At 47.5% G+C, this 21,774-nt stretch overlaps 1 long non-coding RNA gene across 1 annotated transcript; it reads left to right on the top strand.

The window, feature by feature from the left end:
- The first annotated feature begins 19,939 nt into the window (after window positions 1-19,939).
- Window positions 19,940-21,536, top strand: LOC127318644 (uncharacterized). Its single transcript, XR_011749284.1, has 3 exons — window positions 19,940-20,429; window positions 20,561-20,612; window positions 21,032-21,536. It is a non-coding gene; the product is annotated as an uncharacterized lncRNA (long non-coding RNA).
- Window positions 21,537-21,774: the final 238 nt, after the last annotated feature.

Here is a 21,774-nt window from a genome sequence, read left to right as displayed (position 1 = left end):
CTGACGGTGACAGTGTGCATGCTATGTTAGTCCTCGGTATAATTGCGTTGGTCTATTATGCACTCTAAGGTTACTTAAATATGAACACCGGATGTTGTGGAGCTTGTTAACTCCGGCTTGAGGGAGCTCTTGTAGCCCTACACAATGAATGGTGTTTGTCATCCAACAAGAGAGTGTAGAGAAAGTAGCATTTATCTATTCATTTATGTGATCAATGTTGAGAGTGTCCACTAGTGAAAGTATGATCCCTAGGCCTTGTTTCCAAACATCGAATCTCTGTTTATTTACTGTTCTGCTACATGTTTACTTGCTGCCATATTTATTTCAGATTGCTATTATCACTCATATTCATCCATATCACTTGTATTTCACTATCTCTTCGCCGAACTAGTGCACCTATACATCTGACAAATGTATTAGGTGTGTTGGGGACACAAGAGACTTCTTGTATCGTGATTGCAGGGTTGCTTGAGAGGGATATCTTTAACCTCTTCCTCCCTGAGTTCGATAAAACCTTGGGTGATTCACTTAAAGGTTGGAGGCCCAACACTGTCTACAGGAAAAGAAGCCAACAATAGACAACAGTCGGTTGGTTTCAAGTTTGCCAAGGATATGTTCATCTTCCTCAATGTATCTGCATACATGAGGTTCAAGCTGCTGCCTCCATCTATGAACACTCGTGAAACGTCGAATCCCGCGATCACTGCTGGTAAGATCAAAGCTGATTGCCCTAGTCACGGGACTTGCTGCGGGTCGTCCGCTATGGTCAAACCAATGTCCTGCCCCGACCAATTGAGGTACTCTATTGTTGGTGGAGGCATCTTTTCTGCAATGAAAACTCGTCGCGAAATTACCTTTTGAGCTCTATTGGAAGGCCTAGCCTTCTTAATCATCGAGACCGCACCATTGGTCTCGATATAAGGAGGCGGGTGTGGCGCTGCCGCCAATTGCAACTGGTGTCGATTTTCGTCCGTGATTGCGGGAGGAGGTGGAAGATGGATCTCACTCCTTGGCTCCTGGGGGTTTCTGTTGACTGCTTGCGTGCTGGTATGCCCTGCATATCTGTGTAGTGCCAGGAAGGTTCGGCAATCCTTCTGCAGATGCCCAGGCTGCCTCTTCCCGTTATTGTCGAGAAAGAAGTGCATTTGGCATGGCCCGTTCAAGAGATCTTCGGGTGACACGTACGGCCTTTGGAACCTCGGTCCACTATTTTGCATGTTTGGACGGGAACCATCCTTGTAATCATTGCCCTGCTCACCACTCTTTTGGTAACCATATCGACTATTACCTCCACTGTTTCCTTGGAAACCAACCGATATTTGGCCGGGAGCATCATAATCTGAGAACTGGCGAGAAAATCGTCGTCTATTTTAAAAATTTCGATTACGCTCATCCTCAGGCGACCTGTGTCGTTTGTTGTGAACACCATCTTCTCCATCTACTCAACGATTCGCTATTTCCACGAGTGCTGCTATTGTTTTCGGGTTGGTTCTTCCCAAATCCTCGACAAAGTCCCTCCTTCGAATTCCAGTAACAAATGCATCTATTGCTCTTTCGTCAGATATGTTTTCTGCCGAGTTTTTGATGATGTTCCACCTCTGGATATACATCCTCATTGGTTCATCATACTTTTGTCTGCAGGCCCTTAGCTGGTCCAATGACGCGGGTTTCTTGCACGTGGATCGGAAGTTCTTAACAAATATGTCCTCGAAACTTTCCCAGCTGTCGATGGAACCAGGGGGCACCTTCTTGATCTATGACCGCGCTGCTCCACTTAAGTGCACTAGGATGCTTTGCATGGCTGTTGCTCTAGTTCCACCCATTAGCTTCACCATCTCCAGGTAGTCGATTAACCAATCCTCGGGATCCTGCAGTCCATCGAATTTTTTGTAATTGTCGGCTAGCTTAAACCTGGATGAAACCCGAGTTTTACGAACTCGCCTCGTAAAGCACGGGAGCCCACACATATCCTCTTCATCAACCTCTGGTGAGTGCCGACGTTCTCTTCTTTCTTGCCGCGCTCTGTCAACCCTTGCTTGTGTCACTGTATCTCTTGCCCCACTTGTTCTCGGATGGTCTTGCACTACTACGGTAGGCCGTGGACTATTTTGCCTTGCAGATCCTTCGGGAGGCGTGCTTGTACTTGCGAACGCTGTTCCCATGGCTCCAACTCCTGCCATAGCCATGTTATACAGTGCTTCTCTTGGATCTCCGGGAGGTGGTCTGGACGCCAGGATGAAAGCTTGTGTCGCCATATATCCATCTTCTGGTGTCTTTGGAATAATATCCCCCCTCGTGTCTATCGACATAAAGGACATGTCGAGGTTTTGGACTAAGTTTTCCTTCTCGGCTTCAGGTATATGCTGCAGCCGAGACCTTGCCCTATTACGAGCTGCTCTGTGACTATCTCCTCCTGAAGTGCCCGATTGTCGACTTAACTCAGCTCTTCTCCTGCTTGACTCGGAAGCCGCGGCTTTCCTCCTATCCAACTCAACTTTCTGTTTTTCAAGTTCTCGTCTAGCACGGGCGAGTCTATATTGGTATGCTTGCAACTCTTCAGCTGTGGCGGTTGTGGTCATTGGTTCTGTGCCATCAATAGCTCTTGCGACTCTGTCCCAAACTGCTTGTGGAAGTTGTACCATCTGTCGTGTTGCAGGTCCGAGATATTTGGTTCCCAAGCCTCGCGTAAGATCGGCGGGATCGATGTACGGATTTCCCACGTCATCGAAAGCCTCTGATATTTGCTATTGTGGGCGACTTGCTTCTCAAATCGCGTAGATTTGATGATATTTTGAAGTTTGAGTTTCGTCGGGATTGGTGACACCGTCGTATAGATCGGCGAAGAACTCCCTGACAAAAGTAGATTTGTCGAGGAAATCGAAGCTATCGACGCTGTCTGAATCGCTGCTTATACTGGAGTCCACAGACGACTCGAAGGACATGTTGACGAAGATCTTGGCGAGTTTTCCGCTTGCCGCGTATTTGGTGAAGCGTGGCGGCGAGATCTCCTCGGCACCCATCTCGAACAATGATGATGAATCCGAAAGATCGGAGTCAGCCGTCGATGATCCCGACGAAACCGGAATCTCGAGACGATGCGATCCCTCTTTCTCGACGCGGAAGTGGAACCTTCCGAACGTCATCTCCATAGGCTCCTCCAGATACGCATATGCATCGAAACGGGAGGGCGGGTGAGGAACAAAATCGACTAGACCATTTTCGATCTGTTTACCTCTGTCCATCGCGTTGCTTGCCACCGAAGATATCGAGATCAGCTCCTTGTCGCCTCTAATTCCCACAGACGGCGCCAATTGACAAGGTATCGACTTGTCAATGCCTACAGATTGTAGACTAGGGTTTTAGTTGGAAGTAGAGGTCAAATATATCTCAAGGGTTCAGCCGGAAAAGTACTAGACTGCTAGAAAACTAGGGTTGTGTTGACAATGAAATCGACCCCTTCTTTCTCCCTCGACTCCCCTTTATATAAGAGGCGGAGTCGAGGGTTTCATGATGTACAAGTTACAAAGTCCGGGAGACTCTTTGAGTTCGTCCCGTAATAGTTACAAGTCATTATTCCTAATTCAACTCTATCTTTCCAAACTAACTCTTAATTGGGCTTCCGGGCTTTATAAACTTCGGGTCGTGGGCCTTCAGTAAACCCCGGGTACTATCTTCGGCAGACCCATTGGGGATGCCTATGTCACCGGTGGACCAGACCTAGGGTTTCCCGGACCAATGAGGAGGGGGAAGGCAAGGTGAAGGCGATGAACACGCCTCCTAGAAGGTAACGGCGACTCCAGGCGTCGCTGTGTTCAGCATTGGACGGCGCCGAGCAGGGCTTTCGCCCCGGCCATACAATACCACCTCAAAGCTGCTAGAGCACCTCGGGGATGTGGATGAAAGCCGCTGACACCTATATCGATCGCTGCTTCGGCTTGCTTTCATCTTTTGTTTAAGTAATCAGGAACTATTTACATTATTTACTTGTAAACTACATTATCATATACTAACATTACAAATAGCCAAAATGAGTGAAATGGGGAAGAAAGAAAAGGAGCAATATAGACAGCGCGACCAAATGAGATGCCCTGCTGTGTGCTTGCCCGCCCTTAGCGGACCAAGGGGAGGACAGGAGTCTCTCGCATGCTGACCCAAACTAATTAAAACGAAGGTTTTTGGTTTCTAATAAAATGGGCCAAGCTGCTTGAGTTAATTAGGATGTCAATCACCACTTCACTGTCTAGTTTAGGATGATCTTTTGCATTAAAAAGGTCTAATAAGCATAGGCTATGTGTATGGGTTCAAATCTCGCTTGGAGGTGCAGATACCGCGCGCAGGGTAGGATGGGCAGGCGTTTGCCCTGAGAATGTAGGCTGTCAGTGGTACACCTAAGACGACGACCACCCCTCGTGTTAACTTGAGCAAAATTGAAATACACAAAACTGCATGCAATCTCACACGCGGAGGCCAAAGCCAAGGCGTACCTCGGGGAGGTAGCAGCTGCTGCCAAATGGGGGCTCTGTCTCTCTGAACCGGGGCACATGAACATATGGAACCTGCACTGCATTCATTTGGGAGGGATCCATCTCAGCTGCGGCCAGTTTTGTCTTTGCCTGTAAAGAGAGGCATGCACGCGGGTCGCGGGACACCGCCATAGACTCTTTTCATCAGCGGGGATGAGGGGATACGATACCGATGTGATGTTCAGAGCTGCCATAGATAGGATAAGGCCATGCCTTGCATTATGTGATGGTGCATCTCAATCAGACAGATATGCTAAGCTCCACCTTTGAAAAGGGAGCATGGAGCGGCAAACGATCGTTCCAACCAAGAACCAACCTTCTTTCCTTCCTTGGATCAATCAGCATGGCATTCATGCATGCCCACGGGCCACGCCACATGGCCTCACTAGCTACCTAGAACGATAAGGGTAGGACTTGGATAATTGTGTTTATGTACTCTACTCCTATATTTGCGTCTCATCTCTCCGACTATGGCTCTTCTTTAAGACCACGCAAGTTGCACTTCCTTTGGTCCTTGCGTGCTTTGCATGATGGGTATGGAGACTGATCGATCCGTATGAGAATATGCGGAACACAGATGATGTTTAAACCATAAAACACAGATGATGTTTCAAAAGAGGGTGACGAGATCTACCATGTTTCAAGTACTTTGATCTGCTACGCATATCGCCCTGTCGGCAGATTTTACCACAAGTGTAGGTAGGATTTTTTCTTTTGACGTGGGTAATTCTTTTTCGAGAGTACGCCAACAGCGTATCATATTTTTATAGAAGGCAGAGGTTTGAGTACAAGAAAGCTTTCACTCGCTACGAGTAACGAGTGTAGCAACAACTCCACACCGGCTAGTCCGAAGACAGCCACCACAACCACACAACTACAACACCGAACCTATCCAAGACTAAACAACAAGGCCGCGTCTCGACCGCCGCTAGACACCTCCGAAGAACATCAACTCCAAGAGGACTTCCCTTGTCGACGCACCATCTTAAAGAGAAAATGGCGGGACTTGGTCGGTTCCGAGAAGTCGTCATCTTGGCCTTGCCAGCTACGGCGTGCATAGCGCCCTTGAAGATCAACTTGGACATCAGCGAGCACCGGATGGAGATCAACATAGGATATCCAAGCCGTGTCTCCAAACGCAAAACTCCCAACAGAGGGACGACATCGAGGACGCCGCAATTGCGCCGATCTAACTCCAGATCTAGGCTTTCGCCCGGAGACAGCTACCAACCTGAAGAGAGCGCAGGAGACACCGACACTCCTCGGCGACGCCTCCAAGGAGGGGCACGACACCCGCGGGCGCCGTCGTCGCCGGCCCGACACGAATCAGGCTGGACTTTCATCCGTACCGTCGTACGTCTCCACGCCTCCAAGGGCTGGGACAACAAGTCCATGATGCATCGCACCGCCGCCGCCACAGCTCCTTCCCGTCGTAGATGCAAAGCCATGGCCTCCGACCACCAACACAACTGAGGGAATCTCGGATCACATGAACCCAACAGATCACAGCAGCCTCCGCCACCTCCGGCAAGGGCTCGGCCGCCCGCGATGGTTGTCAGCCGCTCCAGCCAACAGCCATGGACGCCCGGGCCCTGAAGGTCCAGATCTGGCCCGAAGAAGCCCAGACCGAACCCGCCCTCCCTCCTCCTCACACGCCGACGCCATCGGGAGGAATCGCAGCGCGACGCCAACCTCGGGGCGGGCAGCAGATGCGCCAGGGACTCCTCCCTGGCCGGGCATCCTCTCCGTGCCGCCGCCACCGAGATGTGGTCGAGCACCTCCGCCTCCAAGCCGCGCCGGCGCGCCGCCCCGCTCCCCTCCTTGCTGCCTTCCTTGCTGGGGTCGAAGATCTCCTCCACTCCCTCCGTCGTGCGCCGGCGACGTCCGCAGAGGACCCGCGCCGCCGACCGCTCCACCGCCCTCGCGACCCCGGTGACGTCCCGCCACTGGTAGAAAAACAGGCTTCCGTCCAGCCCCATAAGTCGCGAAGCTATAGGAACCGTGACTAATGGGACCTTTAGTCGCGGTTCGGGAGGCGAACCGCGACCAAAGGCCTGGGCCCAGGGCGCTCGGTGGCCAGCTGGTGCACGTGGGGGGCTTTAGTCGCGGTTGGCCAGGCCAACCGCGACTAAAGGTGCCCGAAGGCCTTTAGTCGCGGTTGGCCAGGCCAACCGGGACTAAAGCCCCTCCCCTATATATACCCATCCAGCAGCCAACACTTAGCCATTTGGAGCCATTCTCTTCACAAACTTCACCAGTGGGTGTTAGGTTTGCTTTTGGTTCCTCTTATGCACATAAGGTGTTTGATGAAATGCCCCAAGAGCATGAAACAAACATGATATGAAGTGTTGGAGCCACACTTGAGCTTTCTCATTTATTTTTTCCTCCTCGATCGCGGTTAGCAACTTGAACCTTTGATGTGTCATTGATAAAATATGCATGTGTGTAGTTCATTGTTTAATTTATATTGTTTGTAGCTAGTTAGTTTAACAAATGCATGACGGTTAATTATATATTTTATATTATAATAATGCAGATGAATCGGCAATGGATGTACGGTAACCGACTCTCCGGCGAGTTCACTACGGGTTTGAAAGATTTCCTCGTAGTGGCTAATGCGAACAAGCAGGGGGTTTTGTTATCTGTCCATGTGTTAACTGTAAGAATCAGAAGGGTTACTCTTCCTCAAGAGATGTTCACATGCACCTGCTTCGGCACGGTTTCATGCCAAGCTATAATTGTTGGACCAAGCATGGAGAAAGAGGGGTTATAATGGAAGAAGATGAAGAAGGGGATGATTTCATCGATGAAAGCTATCTTGCTCATTTCGGTGATACTTTCATGGAGGATGCTGAAGGTGAAGGGGAAGGTGAAGGGGAAGGTGAAGAAGAGGCACGTGATGATCCCGTTGATGATCTTGGTCGGACCATTGCTGATGCACGGAGACGCTGCGAAACTGAAAAGGAGAGGGAGAATTTGGATCGCATGTTAGAGGATCACAGGAAGGCGCTGTACCCCGTATGCGATGATGGTCTGAAAAAGCTGGGCTGCACACTGGATTTGCTGAAATGGAAGGCACAGGCAGGTGTAGCTGACTCGGCATTTGAAAACTTGCTGAAAATGTTGAAAAATATGTTTCCAAAGAATAACGAGTTGCCCGCCAGTACGTACGAAGCAAAGAAGGTTGTCTGCCCTCTAGGTTTAGAGGTTCTGAAGATACATGCATGCATCAACGATCGCATCCTCTACCGCGGTGAATACGAGAATTTGAATGAATGCCCGGTATGCACCGCATTGCGTTATAAGATCAGAGGCGATGACCCTGGTGACGATGTTGAGGGCCAGAAACCCAGGAAGAGGGTTCCCGCCAAGGTGATGTGGTATGCTCCTATAATACCACGGTTGAAACGTCTGTTCAGGAACAAAGAGCATGCCAAGTTGTTGCGATGGCACAAAGATGACCGTAAGTCGAACGGGGAGTTGAGACACCCCGCAGATGGAACGCAATGGAGAAAGATCGACAGAGAGTTCAAAGATTTTGCAGCTGACGCAAGGAACATAAGATTTGGTCTAAGTACGGATGGCATGAATCCTTTTGGCGAGCAGAGCTCCAGCCATAGCACCTGGCCCGTGACTCTATGCATCTACAACCTTCCTCCTTGGTTGTGCATGAAGCGGAAGTTCATTATGATGCCAGTGCTCATCCAAGGTCCGAAGCAACCCGGAAACGACATCGATGTGTACCTAAGGCCATTAGTTGATGAACTTTTACAGCTGTGGGGCAGACCTGGTGTCCGTGTGTGGGATGAGCACAAAGAAGAGGAATTTGACCTACGAGCGTTGCTTTTCGTAACCATCAACGATTGGCCTGCTCTTAGTAACCTTTCGGGACTGTCAAATAAGGGATACAATGCATGCACGCACTGCTTACATGAGACTGAAAGTGTACATTTGCCAAATTGTAAGAAGAACGTGTACCTTGGGCATCGTCGATTTCTTCCGAAAGGTCATCCAGTAAGAAAGAAAGGCAAGCATTACAACGGCAAGGCAGATCACCGGCCGAAGCCTGCGGAACACACTGGTGCTGAGGTATTTGATATGGTCAAGGATTTGAAAGTCATCTTTGGAAAGGGTCCCGGCGGACAATCAGTTCCGAAGGAGCTGACGGGCACGCAGCCATGTGGAAGAAGAAATCTATATTCTGGGAGCTAGAATATTGGAAAGTCCTAGAAGTCCGCTCTGCAATCGACGTGATGCACGTTACAAAGAATATTTGCGTGAACCTCCTAAGCTTCTTGGGCGTGTATGGGAAGATAAATGATACAAAGGAAGCACGGCAGGACCAGCAAAGTTTGAAAGACCCTGATGACCGGCATCCAGAACGGTTTCAAGGTCGTGCCAGCTACGCTCTGACCAAAGAAGAGAAGGTCATCTTTTTTGAATGCCTGAGCAGTATGAAGGTCACGTCTGGATTCTCGTCCAATATAAAGGGAATAATAAACATGGCGGAGAAAAAGTTCCAAAACCTGAAGTCTCACGACTGCCACGTGATTATGACGCAATTGCTTCCGATTGCTTTGAGGGGGCTCCTGCTGGAAAATGTTCGAGTAGCCATTGTGAAGCTATATGCATTCCTCAATGCAATCTCTCAGAAGGTAATCAATCCAGAAGTTCTACCACGGTTACAGAACGATGTGATCCAATGTCTTGTCAGTTTCGAGTTGGTGTTCCCGCCATCCTTCTTCAATATTATGACGCACCTCCTGGTTCACCTAGTCGATGAGATTTCCATTCTCGGTCCTGTATTTCTACACAATATGTTCCCCTTCGAGAGGTTCATGGGAATATTAAAGAAATATGTTCGTAACCGTGCTAGGCCAGAAGGAAGCATCGCCAAGGGCTATGGAAATGAGGAGGTAATTGAGTTTTGTGTTGACTTTGTTCCTGACCTTAAGCCGATTGGTCTTCCTCAATCGCGGCACGAGGGGAGACTAAGTGGAAAAGGCACGATCGGAAGGAAATCAACGATATGTATGGACGGCCATTCTCTGACTGAAGCACACCACACAGTTCTGACCAATTCCAGCTTGGTGGCTCCGTACTTTGAGAAACACAAGAATATTTTACGCTCGGACAACCCTGGGAAGCCTGAATCCTGGATTAGGAAGGCCCACATGGAGACTTTCGGCAATTGGTTGAGAAAACATTTAATGAATGACGATCATGTTGTAGATCAGCTGTACATGTTGGCCAAGACACCATCTTCGACTATAACGACTTTCCAAGGGTACGAGATAAATGGGAATACATTTTACACGATCGCCCAAGATAAAAAGAGCACCAACCAAAACAGTGGTGTCCGCTTTGATGCAGCAACCGAGAATGGGCAAAAGGTCACATATTATGGTTACATAGAGGAGATATGGGAACTTGACTATGGACCCTCCTTTAGGGTCCCTTTGTTCGGTGCAAATGGTTCAAGCTAACAGGAGGTGGGGTAAAGGTGGACCAGCAATACGGAATGACAATGGTGGATTTCAACAATCTTGGTTACCTTGACGAACCATTCGTCCTAGCGAAAGATGACGCTCAGGTTTTCTATGTGAAGGACATGAGTAGCAAACCGAGGAAACGGAAAGATAAGAAAACGATCAGTACATCATGCGATGATCCAAAGCGCCACATTGTTCTTTCGGGAAAAGAAACATCGTGGGAGTGGAGGACAAGACAGACATGTCAGAAGATTATAATATGTTTGCTGAAATTCCGCCCTTCAAAGTGAACACCGACCCAAGCATTAAGTTAAATGATGAGGATGCTCCATGGATACGGCACAATCGTAAGCAAGCAGGGACACAAGGAAAGAAATGATGTGTAATAATTTATTGTACCAAACTTTGTTGAATGGATCATGTGAATTATATTACCCGTGATGTGTTTGGTGTCCATTTTAGAATGATTCAATTGACTCGAGATAGCACTGATGATACATGAAATTTGGAGTGATTCAGTCATACTCCTGCCTAGGCGTATAATATGCATACTCGTAGTCTTCATAGCCGCCGCCATTGTACTGGTAGTCGTCGCCTTCTAAGTTGCCGCCGTCGTCGTCGCTGCTGTCGTCGCTGTCGTCGGGCGGCGCTCGTGGCTCGAACTGAGGGTAGCGCAGGCGGGGGATATCGCCGGCCGTGATGTAGTCCATGACGCTCTGCAGAGTCCGGCCGTACCACCATAGCCGACGGCCGGCCTCGTGGAAGTTTTCAGGAGGCAGACCGTCCTCCTCATACCTGGCGAGCGCCCTCTCACGCCGATTGATGAAGAAGGCGTCCCAAGTATGCTGGTTATCGGGATGCCAGCGGGGATTCATCCGCTGCTCCGGCGTGAGGTCGAGGTAGTAGTGGTTCGTGATGGCCGCCCGACGCGCAGTACCCTGAGGGACGGGAGGGACCGGCACGCCGCCGGCGCTTAGGCACCAGCCGGCAGGGACGCGGTAGCCCGGTGGGCAAGGGTAGTTCGAGGCGCAAAGCTCCTCCACCTGCTGGTAGGTTAGAGTGGGTGCGGTGGAAGCCATGAGAGAGTGATGAGAGATTGTAGAGATGTGATAATGCTGGCCAAGCCGGGCTACCTATATGTAGTGACAAATGGCGGGAAAAATGGGAGCGGGAAGACAGGAGGCGGGAAGAAAGAGGCGGGAAGAAATTGGCGGGAAGAAGAGGCAGGAAGAAAGTGGCGGGAAGAAAGAGGCGGGAAGAAAGAGGCGGGAAGAAAGTGGCGGGAAGAAAGAGGCGGGAAGAAAGAGGCGGGGAGAAAGTGGTGGGAAGAAAGAATTTTTTGATATATTATTTTTCTGATTTTTTTGATATATTATTTGTATTTTTAAGAATTTGAATTGAATTAGTTTTATTTTTCTGAATTTTTTGATATATTATTTGTATTTTTAAGAATTTGAATTGAATTAGTTTTATTTTTCTGAATTTTTTGATATATTATTTGTATTTTTAAGAATTTGAATTGAATTAGTTTTATTTTTTCTGAATTTTTTGATATATTATTTGTATTTTTAAGAATTTGAATTGAATTAGTTTTATTTTTCTGAATTTTTTGATATATTATTTGTATTTTTAGGAATTTGAATTGAATTAGTTTTATTTTTCTGATTTTTTTGATATATTATTTGTATTTTTAAGAATTTGAATTGAATTAGTTTTATTTTTCTGATTTTTCTGATTTTGAAAAAGAAAAGTATTTTCAAAAATACCTTTGGCCAACCGCGACTAAAGGTGGCTGCGCGCGGGAACTCAAAACCCGCCGAAATACCACCCTTTAGTCGCGGGGCGCCTCCCCACCCGCGACTAACGGGGGGGGGGGGGGGCTATAAATACTGGCGCGGCGCGAACCGTCGCGCCAGTTCTTCTTCTCCTCGTCGATTCCGCTCTCGTCTGCCGCGCCCGAATGTCATCGTCCTGCTCCTCCGCGCCCGAACCCTCGCCGGCCGTCGTCGTCGCCCTGCTCCTCCGCGCGCCGCCCTGCTCCTCCGCCCGTACGTCTCTGCCGCGCGCCGCCCTGCTCCTCCGCCGCCGCCCGGCCGCCACTGCTCCTCCGCGCCACCGCGACTAAGCGCGCTCGCGCGTCGGCCGTCGCCGTGTGTACGCCGCCGCTGCCCGCGCCGCTTCGCCGTCAGTCGGCAGTGGCGCGCGCCGCCGGCCGTACGTCTCTGCCGCGGAGAGAGGAGAGCAGCAGAGAGGCGGCCCGGCCATGGCCCGGCCGGCCAAATTTTCTTTTTTTAACTAAAAATTAATTAATTTAATTATAACTAATTAAGTTTAACTAATTAAGTTATTTTTGTAACTAATTAAAGTTTAAATTTGTAACTAATTAATTAAAGTGGTAAATCTATATCTATACTTTAAATTGTAAATTTGTAAAAGTTTTTTAATTAAAATGGTAACTTAATTAAATTGTATATCTATATCTATACTTTAAATTGTAAATTTGTAACTAAGTTTTTTATTTAAAATGGTAACTTAATTAAATTCTAATTAACTTAATTATTAAAGTGTAACAAAAAACTTAGTTACAAACATCAAAAAAATATCCAAAATACAAAAGTAAAGAGAAAATGAAAAAACCGCGCCGGTCTCTCTCTCACCGCGCGTCCGTGCTCCTCGCCGCCCTCCTCCTCTCCCCTTCCCGCGCGCCGCCGGCCGGCCCTCTCTCTCTCACCGCGCACGCGCCGGCCTCGCTCTCTCTCACCGCATGCGCACACGCGCCGCCGATCTCTACCGCGCCGCCTTGTCGATCTCTGCCGCGCCGCCTCACTAAAATTTGTAACTTCAAATTTGTAACTTCAAATTTGTAACTTAAAATTTGTTCCCGCGGTATCTCTAAGTTTATTTGACTACAAAATTTATTTGAGTTTCTCAAAATGCCTAGATTCTTTTAATACTTTCGCCACCGCCACCCCTTTCGCCACCGCCACCCTTTCTCCACCGCCCCCCTTTCGCCACCGCCACCGCCCCCCTTCTTCACTTAATTAATTTGTTTTGACTACATGTTTTCAGGACTGACATATGGCGGACGATAGAGCTGACCCGATTATGGACAACTATGATCCGGACCTTGAAGACCATATGTTCGGCATCATAAACGGCGATATTCTATATGTGCCGACCGGACAAGAAGAAGATGATATCTCTTCTTATCTGAACCTTGAGGGTGAAGATGAAGGGCGCCGTCAGCAAGATGATGCCGAAGAAACGTCGATAAACGATGATCTTCAATTGGAAGTAGCAACCACCTCCGGCGCCGAGGTATATATATACATTGAGCCTCTGGTGATACAAACTAACTGATCGATTTGAATAAATATGTATGTACTAACGCGCGCGACTCTCTTTCTTATTTTAGCCATCGGCCGGATCGTCGAAACAATCGAGTACGTCGTCAAAGCGTGGTGCAACCAAGACGATGAAACTAGGAGAAACATGCACCATCGAGGTTCTCGAGGAAGCAACCGGCAGGCCGCTGGAGCCCCGCATGAACGCCACCAAGTTTATCAGCCAATGCGGAGCCGTTGTTAGAGACAACGTCTCGATCACCGTCCAGGAGTGGAATGAGCCAAAGAAGGCACGTCTTGGTTTCACTTTTGTCGATAAGAGAACAAAAAAAGATTGCTTAAACAAGCTTATGGAACATTTCGTTCTACCTCCGGAATACCGCAAATACGATGAGGAGGGTAACAAGATTGAGGAAAACAAGGAGAGGTGCAAGCTAGTCAAACAGTTCGCTCTTTCTAAGATGTCCAACGCATTCCGGAAATACAAGCAAAATCTAGCCCATGACTTTCTCAAGCAGGGCAAGACTCCGGATTTCAAAGGACAATATGAGAAACTGCAACATGATTGGCCAGAATTTGTGAAGCAAAAGAAATCGGAGCAGTTCCTTGAAATATCGAAAAAAATAAGGATAATGCGGCCAAGAAGGAGTACAATCATATTATGGGGCCAGGAGGGTATCGCTTTTGGCTGCCTAGGTGGGAGAAGATGGAGAACGAGCTGAGGGCGCGAGGAATCCGTCCAGGTACGGAGGGATGGGACCCAAGGGCCAAAAGCTGGTGGTACGGGCATGGGGGATCGCTGAACCCGGAGACAGGGGAGTGTGTTTACCAGGGCAAAATAATTAAACCCACCCAAAAGCTTATTGAGGCAATGAGGGATGCTCAAGAGGGTAGGATCAAGTTCAACAGAGAGAACGATGCCCTGACAAAAGCCCTCGGGAATCCTGAACACGGAGGACGTGTACGAGGCATGGGGCACATTCCGTGGAAAGTAGGGTTCCCCCAGAACGATGACCCGTACGGTTACAGAAGCCGTAAGAGAAAGATGTATCGGGAAGCAGATGTTGTGGCGCGGTTGGCATCGGAAATGGATGTCATGAAGAAAACCGTGAGTGTACTAGTAGCCGAAAGAGATGCAGCTCGGGCGCAGCATGAAGATCATCCATTGGATCTCGGAAGCCAGCAGCGGAGAAGCAGCGTGGCTTCCACGGAGGCCCCACCGGCTGGTGCACCGACGATCGAAATTACTACACCGGAGCCTCTGGTGGTCGAAATTACTGCACCGGAGCCTCCTCGCTACCCCGTGGACGATATAAAGGAGATGAAAGCATGTCATCTGTATTATCCTATCGGGAACATGTCCATGAATGTAGCCATCGGCAGTGCTTTACCACCTGGAGCACTCCACCACAACAACCCCATTCAAGATGGCTATGCTCGTGTCACGGTGGAGGACATAGTCCAAGGGTTTGAGGACCTGGACATTGACATTGCTACACCTGAAGGGGCGATAAGACTTGGAGATGTCAAGCGCCAGTTCATTCTATGGCAGAAGAAGTTTATCAAGTTTCCAGGCGAGGCGCCAACAAGTCCACCCCCCTACGGTGGTGGTGGTGGCGGCGGTGGCGGTGGTGGTGGTGCTTCACCTACACCTCCTTCACGTCAGCTGACGCCGCCCCCCAATTCACCTCCGGCGGGTAAGCAGCCGCCGCCCCCTAGTCCGCCCCGGGCGGGTAAGCAGACGCCGCCCCCTAATCCACCTCCGGCGAAGAAGCAGAAGCAGCAGTCCTGGATTATTAACCCGAACCCTTACGTACCTAAGAAAACAAAGGTACCGGAGCCATCACTGAAGCCTCTCCCCACGAGGCCTTGGGAACGTAGTGCCGAGGAAGTCGAGGCGGCCGCGACTGCTGATTTAGAGAAATGGAAGGCGGGCAGCAAGAAGAAAAGAGAGCTCGAGCCCAAGCCAGTATTTTCTGATGAGCAAAAGAAGTGGGCTAAGTCATTTTTGAACACACCGTCCCAAGCCGCAAAGAATCTGCCTGACGACTATGCACGTGAACTAAAGAATTAGGCACGCATATTCAAGGAGAAGAAAGAGGAGGCCGATAAAGCGGAATTACAAAGTGCACAAAGCGGGAAACGAGTTGTTGCCCAGCTCGGGGAACAAAGTAAACAATCGATTGCCCCGCTTATAGTGACAGCCGCCGGTCCGGATGCCCCCGAAATCATAGAAGCTCCGGCAGCACAGGGATTGACTGTAACGAGTGCCAGAGAACAAGCGGCCAACTTAGGTATTACTCTTCGTGAGGCCTTGATGAGGCGCCAGTGAAGGAGGTAGTACTTACATATGTGAAGAATGGGCCTCTCGTCGAGCCTGCGCAGGAAGAGGATCTACCTCCACAAATGAAAGGTCTGCTGAACTGGTATAAGGGTTACATAAAACATAAAAACGCCAAAGATTATATTTTTGCGGAAGTTGGATATGAGCATCACTTCAAACAATACTCTGTACAAATTCATCTGAGTGAATTGTTCCAGCTTTTCAATCTGCGCGAGCTCGACAAATCTATCATCAGTTGCTACGTTCTGTAAGTGATTTATTTCTACCCCATCTCGTTCATATTGTCTGCACTATATATATATATATATATATATATATATATATATATATATATATATATATATATATATATATATATGTCCTAACTATATTATTGTGTCCGCTATTATACATGCAGATTGAAGATTAAGGAATGCAGAGTAAGGAGCATCCATGATGTTGGGTTCATTGACCCACACCTCGTTAATGGATATACGTTAAAGCATCACCCCGCCGACATGGAGAAAGACCTGTGGCGGTTTCTTGAAAAGCAGGAACTCAAAAGTGATATTCTATTTCCTTACCATTTTGGGTGAGTGTTTATGTCTTGAGCACATTCTCTTTTGTTTACTCCATGCATGGTATGTGGCCGGCTAATCGATGAGTTATGCATGACGATCGTGCATGTATCGTGTCCGCAGGTTCCACTGGATTCTGCTAGTAATTAAAGTTGACAAATCAGAATGTCTCGTCCACGACTCTCTGAATATGGATAAGGCGGAGTGGGCCGACATGAGACAAATGATTCAAAAGTAATTGTTTTCATTCATTTGCGCTCTATATCGATCGGCCTATTTCGTTCATTTCCTAATTAAGCTTCAAGTAATTAACTAATAACTCTCTTGTTCATTTAATTTTCTTTGCCTCGTAGGGTTTGGAGACGGTTCGCAGATACAAAGGTCGGTGAATTCAAAAAAGAGCTAAATTTCATGCGGTCAAAGGCTAAGAATGGTGGCGATATGCAGCCACCGGGAACCAATCTGTGTGGATACTATGTCCGTGAGATGATCCGGAGATACACCTCTGAGCGCGTTCCGAGTGATCTCAATGCTCACAGGAATAACCTCCGGATGATGCTTAGTCCAGAAGCTCGCTTCCGACCACTTCAAGAGGAACTAGCTGGATGGTTCAGGAGGGAAGTCCTCGATCCTAAAGGAGAACACCATTGCGAGGACGTAGAACTATACATGCATTAAATTATGTATGGAAACTTGTTCAAACTTGTATATGGTCATCCGATGATATTGAATATATATTGTATATTCCTCTTGAATTCTTTTTGGTTCTAATTTCAAATTTGTTTGAAATTGTACATTCATATGCATGTATATATGTAGTACCGTAGAATATGTGAAACTCCTTCAAAATTACAATAAAGCACAAAAGAAATAAAACAATATACAAATTAAACAGAAAATATGTTTAGGGGGGGGGGGGGCAGGTTTAGGGGGGGCCTAAAACCCTAAACCTGCGGCGGCCTTTAGTCGCGGTTGGCCAGAAGAACCGCGACTAAAGGTCCTCCGCCCCGACGGTCGCCTGGCGCCCACGTGGACGGGCCTTTAGTCGCGGTTCGTAAGCAACCGCGACTAAAGGGGGGGCCTTTAGTCGCGCTCATTTGGTCGCGGTTGCGCAACCGCGACTAATGGCAGTTGCGAACCGCGACCAAAGGCCCTTTTTCCACCAGTGCGCCTCCGCGCGAAGGGGGCCCGTTGGGGTGCGCCTCCATCCACCCACCGCCTTCGACGGCCGGGCGCGGCCGGCGGCGGCAGCGGCCGGGAGGGAGAAAAAGCTGCGCCTCGCTTTTTAGGGTTAGGGTTCCTCCGGAGCCGCTCGCGCGAGCGGCCCGGGAGGCGGGTCTTGTCCAAGATCTTCCTGTACGTGGGTAATTCTGAGTAGACTGAAAACCTACATCATCAAATATCAGTTGTAAACCATGTTGCAAACCATGTTGCAAACCATGACTAGCATGAACTCAAAGGCAAATCTGGCGGTATGAATTATTTTTCCCTGCTTGCATCCTCATTGGCAATTGAAAAGGTTAAAGTTATAATCCCAATTACAACTAAAAACTTAACTGCAATTCAACTTGCAACTCGTATGTACATGAATCCCGATGGAATTGACTTAACTTGGAATCAACCTAGCAGAGAACTAACGAATCTGTTGTTTTTTCATTCTTGGGAAAGAGACCAGGATCGATTAACTCGCGTACAACATGCCATGTTCAACTTAACTGGAAAGTCAAGGTTCATCTTTTCAGGCCTTATCAGAGTCAACTCGATTGAACAGTACTACACTGCTAGTGAAAACTGTCAGTAGCAAGGAGAAAGAAGATCTACTCTAACAGTAAGATATAGATATTTTTGTTTGTTTGGCCTTGGCTGGCCATGCACGTATCCAAGAGGTATATATGATGCCCCCCACGGAGCTTCCTGGTTCGTTTGGATTCGTGGCCGTCCGATGGCGCATCCAGTAGATCATGTCCGTTCGTTTTTTTACTGTGTGGTATAAAAGGAAGAGACACACGATAGAAACCCTAGCCGCCGGCCACCGGTTACTCGCCAATCCCTTCGCTCGTTTTCTCCCCAATCCCCTCGCTTCCGCATCGCACCCCCAGCCATGCTGCCTCGCCTCGCGCGGCTCAGCCCCGCCGCCACCTCCCCTCACAGATCCCCTAGTCGCGCCGCCGCGTCGCAGAGCCCCCAGCCCCGCCGCCAGGAGTTCAGCGCGGGGAACCGCACGAGCGCCGGCCGCCGCATCGAGGCGTCCTGATCCCCTCCTCCGTTCCCTCCCTTTTTTGCTGGTCACCGGAGCATAAGGTGTCGTCGTACACATCCCAGCGGAGAGCGATCCGCCGAGAAGGATTCACTGGCGTCACCGTCATCGTCGTCCTCGGAAAGTAGGCCTGGTTATTTACATTTAACCCTCTTATGGTAAAGCCGCACATGTCGGTTTTACTTGTATACATCTGTATAGCAGCCTTGTAGAATCTGATTAAATTCTTATTTATGTAGTTCGTAGTTTTGTGAATTACCTCCTCTTTTACCACATTTTATAGTTACAGGGGATGCAAATTATTTCTGTGGATAACCTTTGTTTTCTTCTTTTGGGGGCTACCTTTGCTCTCATTTTTGCAGGTGCAGTTTAATTCTGACTCTGTTATTTGCATCCCCTGACTCGCTGATCAACATATATTCGAGCAGGTGAATACCATTTCCTGGTTCTGACTTCCATTTTACCCAGCTTAATACCGTATCTGATTTTTTTGGTTCAAGTGCGGCTGTTTATTCTACATTCTCAATGCATATTTAATTATTTTACAAGTATAATTAATTGTTGCTGGATAGTTGTTGTGGGTATACTTTATGGGTATATCAACGGCATGGCCTAGATCCGGCAAGCCCGGGTGGCCCACAGATGGTGATATGGCATGTGGCCCATCGGACGGCCCAGTTGCTGTAGATCCTGAAGGATGAAGTCCAGTCCAGGAACAAGGAGCCGGATCCCAAACGACCTACGAAGGAGGCCGGATCTGTGAAAGCCCATGAAGTATCCGGATCCAGCATGGTCCTGATGGAAGGCGGATCCTTAATGTACACGGCAAGATATTGTACCGTAGTTAGGTAACTTGTATTCCGGCTAGGACTCTCCATGTAAACCCTAGATCCGTGCGCCTTTATAAGCCAGATCCTGGGAGCTCTAGAGGCACGATCTACAACCATAACTCATTGTAACGACGCGAAAGCGCCCAGATAATTCCAGACAAGCAGCAGTAGGCCCTGTCATCGTGCAGGTGTTTCGAAGCTGGGTAAATCACGTACCACCGTCCCATGTGCACTCCGCCCTATGGCCCCTACTTCTTCTCCCCCTCGTGAGGATCCCTCCTCCGCGGTATTGTCGAATAGGCAACGACAATAGTGGTCCTGCAGCGCACCTCGATTAATAGGTACAATTTTGTGGAATTTATTAGTATGTTTTCTAATGGATGGTTGAAGCACATCTTGAATCAATTGTTTCATGTGCTGCCAACCTAATATATTTTTTCTTTGTGGAATGTTGTGTGGAAAAGTTGGATTTCCAGTAGTATTGTATTTGAGTAATCTTTGACATGGCATAATTTTTAGTAGCACACAACCACACGAGAGGCACACATGCTCTAGCCATACCTGATCGGTAATAAAATTGTCGCACAAGTTGGATTTCCAGTAGTATTGTATTTGAGTAATCTTTGACATGGCATAATTTTTAGTAGCACACAAACCACACGAGAGGCACACATGCTCTAGCCATACCTGATCGGTAATAAAATTGTCGCACAAGATGAGAAACAAGTTTATTGCTACGTTGTGCTCGACATTGCAATATGGAAATTCCTACTTTTTGTAAGCACATTCCCATTGATTTATCTTGAAGCACTGATCGTATTATTTCTATTTGTCCCATTCCCAAATTATCCAGTTAATCAGTTCACATGGATGCACAAAGCCAAATTATATAAGATGCACCTATTGTATATATGTTTTTCTAATCACCAGATCCAACCTTGGAATTTGCTTTGGCCATCAGGTCTTATTGAGTTATTAAGTTATACGAACTAAACAATTCTGAAGGTGTGGATTTATCTGAAGGTCTTCCTCTGCAGCTTAGTAAGGGGAGAAATGGAGGTCTACACAGCAGCAAGATGAAGGTTATCTCGTTAAACATATTTTTACCAAAACTATCCATTTGGACGTTTCAATTGTAGGTTATTTATTGTGGATGTCATGCAAGTCGTTATCTCCTCTGTTTGCGTTAATTCGATGTCTGTTTGACCTACAGGTCTCCCTCTATTGGTACCATGGGAAGGAATGATATGGCAGAGTCACACGGGGTAAGAGGTGGGAGTGACAGCACTACCCTCATTTTAGTAGAAGCTAAAAACATGACAATTTAAGGACCAGTTTAAATAGTAGCACATATTTTCCTTTCATTGAACAAGTTAGCCCATATCCTAAAATTGTGCTCTTCATTACTGAATTATTATGTTGCTGCATACATCTTTGTGTGCCACACTCATATTATTCCTAATTTGATGCAGGTTAGGTCTTTATTCATGGGTTTGTATGGATATTTCACTTAATTGCAGACTGCAAATGCACTATTGCTATTCTGGTTTTCCACATATCCCAACATCTTATATGCATTAAGTTATAGAGGGAACGACCTCATGGTCAAGTATTATTTCTCATGGATAATAAATAGCCAGGGGTCACTCTGCTTTAGTCTTATGCAATTTCTCTCTATGCCCAGGGAGCACAAGGAGTTGGGGAGGAAGGATTCCATGACTTCCATCGGCGTCGGTAGGCAACACTTTTCATTGGGTATCCAAAGGTTCTGTTCATTCTTATCTCTGTTTTTCAAATATGTATGCCCATACACATATAATCTTAAGTCCAGTTATATCACAAACATTGAAGGTTCAGCCAAAGCTATTGGGTCCTATTTGCTTGTCTATTTTTGTGTGCAATTTCACCTTTGTATTTTTGTGTAGCATCTGATGTAGAGAAAGGAAATACACTCTAGCTATCCTACCATTAAAATCATATACTTACATGGTAGGCGTACCTGGACAAACATTAGTGCCGTAGAGCAAGAATATGTGTTGCCATACATATTTTTGGTTGTTTCCCCTGTTTTTTCGTTTGTATGATTCACCGCCTACTAATCAGAAGTTGTTCTGATGCTCTTTGATGTCTTATATTCTGAGTTGATACTTCTGTATGGTCAGAGGGTTATTAGGTTTTTTATGTGCTGGGACAAAGCTATCAGTATGATCTTTGTGTGTACACAGTTTATGATGCCATGATGGTTCAGAGTTCTGTTCTCTTTTGATGCCTTTTCACTTCTTCTATTTCAGTTTATCTCAGTTCTTTAAGTTATACTTTGTACTTGGTGTTCAATGTAAAATGCTTCAAGTGTCTATCTCTTTACCTTATGTGTAATTAATAAGGTGCAATAATTATAACACTGGATGTCAATAGTGGAGCATTAAA

This window comes from Lolium perenne, chromosome 7, assembly GCF_019359855.2.
Source record: "Lolium perenne isolate Kyuss_39 chromosome 7, Kyuss_2.0, whole genome shotgun sequence".
In the NCBI taxonomy this organism is placed as follows: Eukaryota; Viridiplantae; Streptophyta; class Magnoliopsida; order Poales; family Poaceae; genus Lolium; species Lolium perenne.
This window is presented reverse-complemented; position numbering and strand designations above follow the sequence as displayed.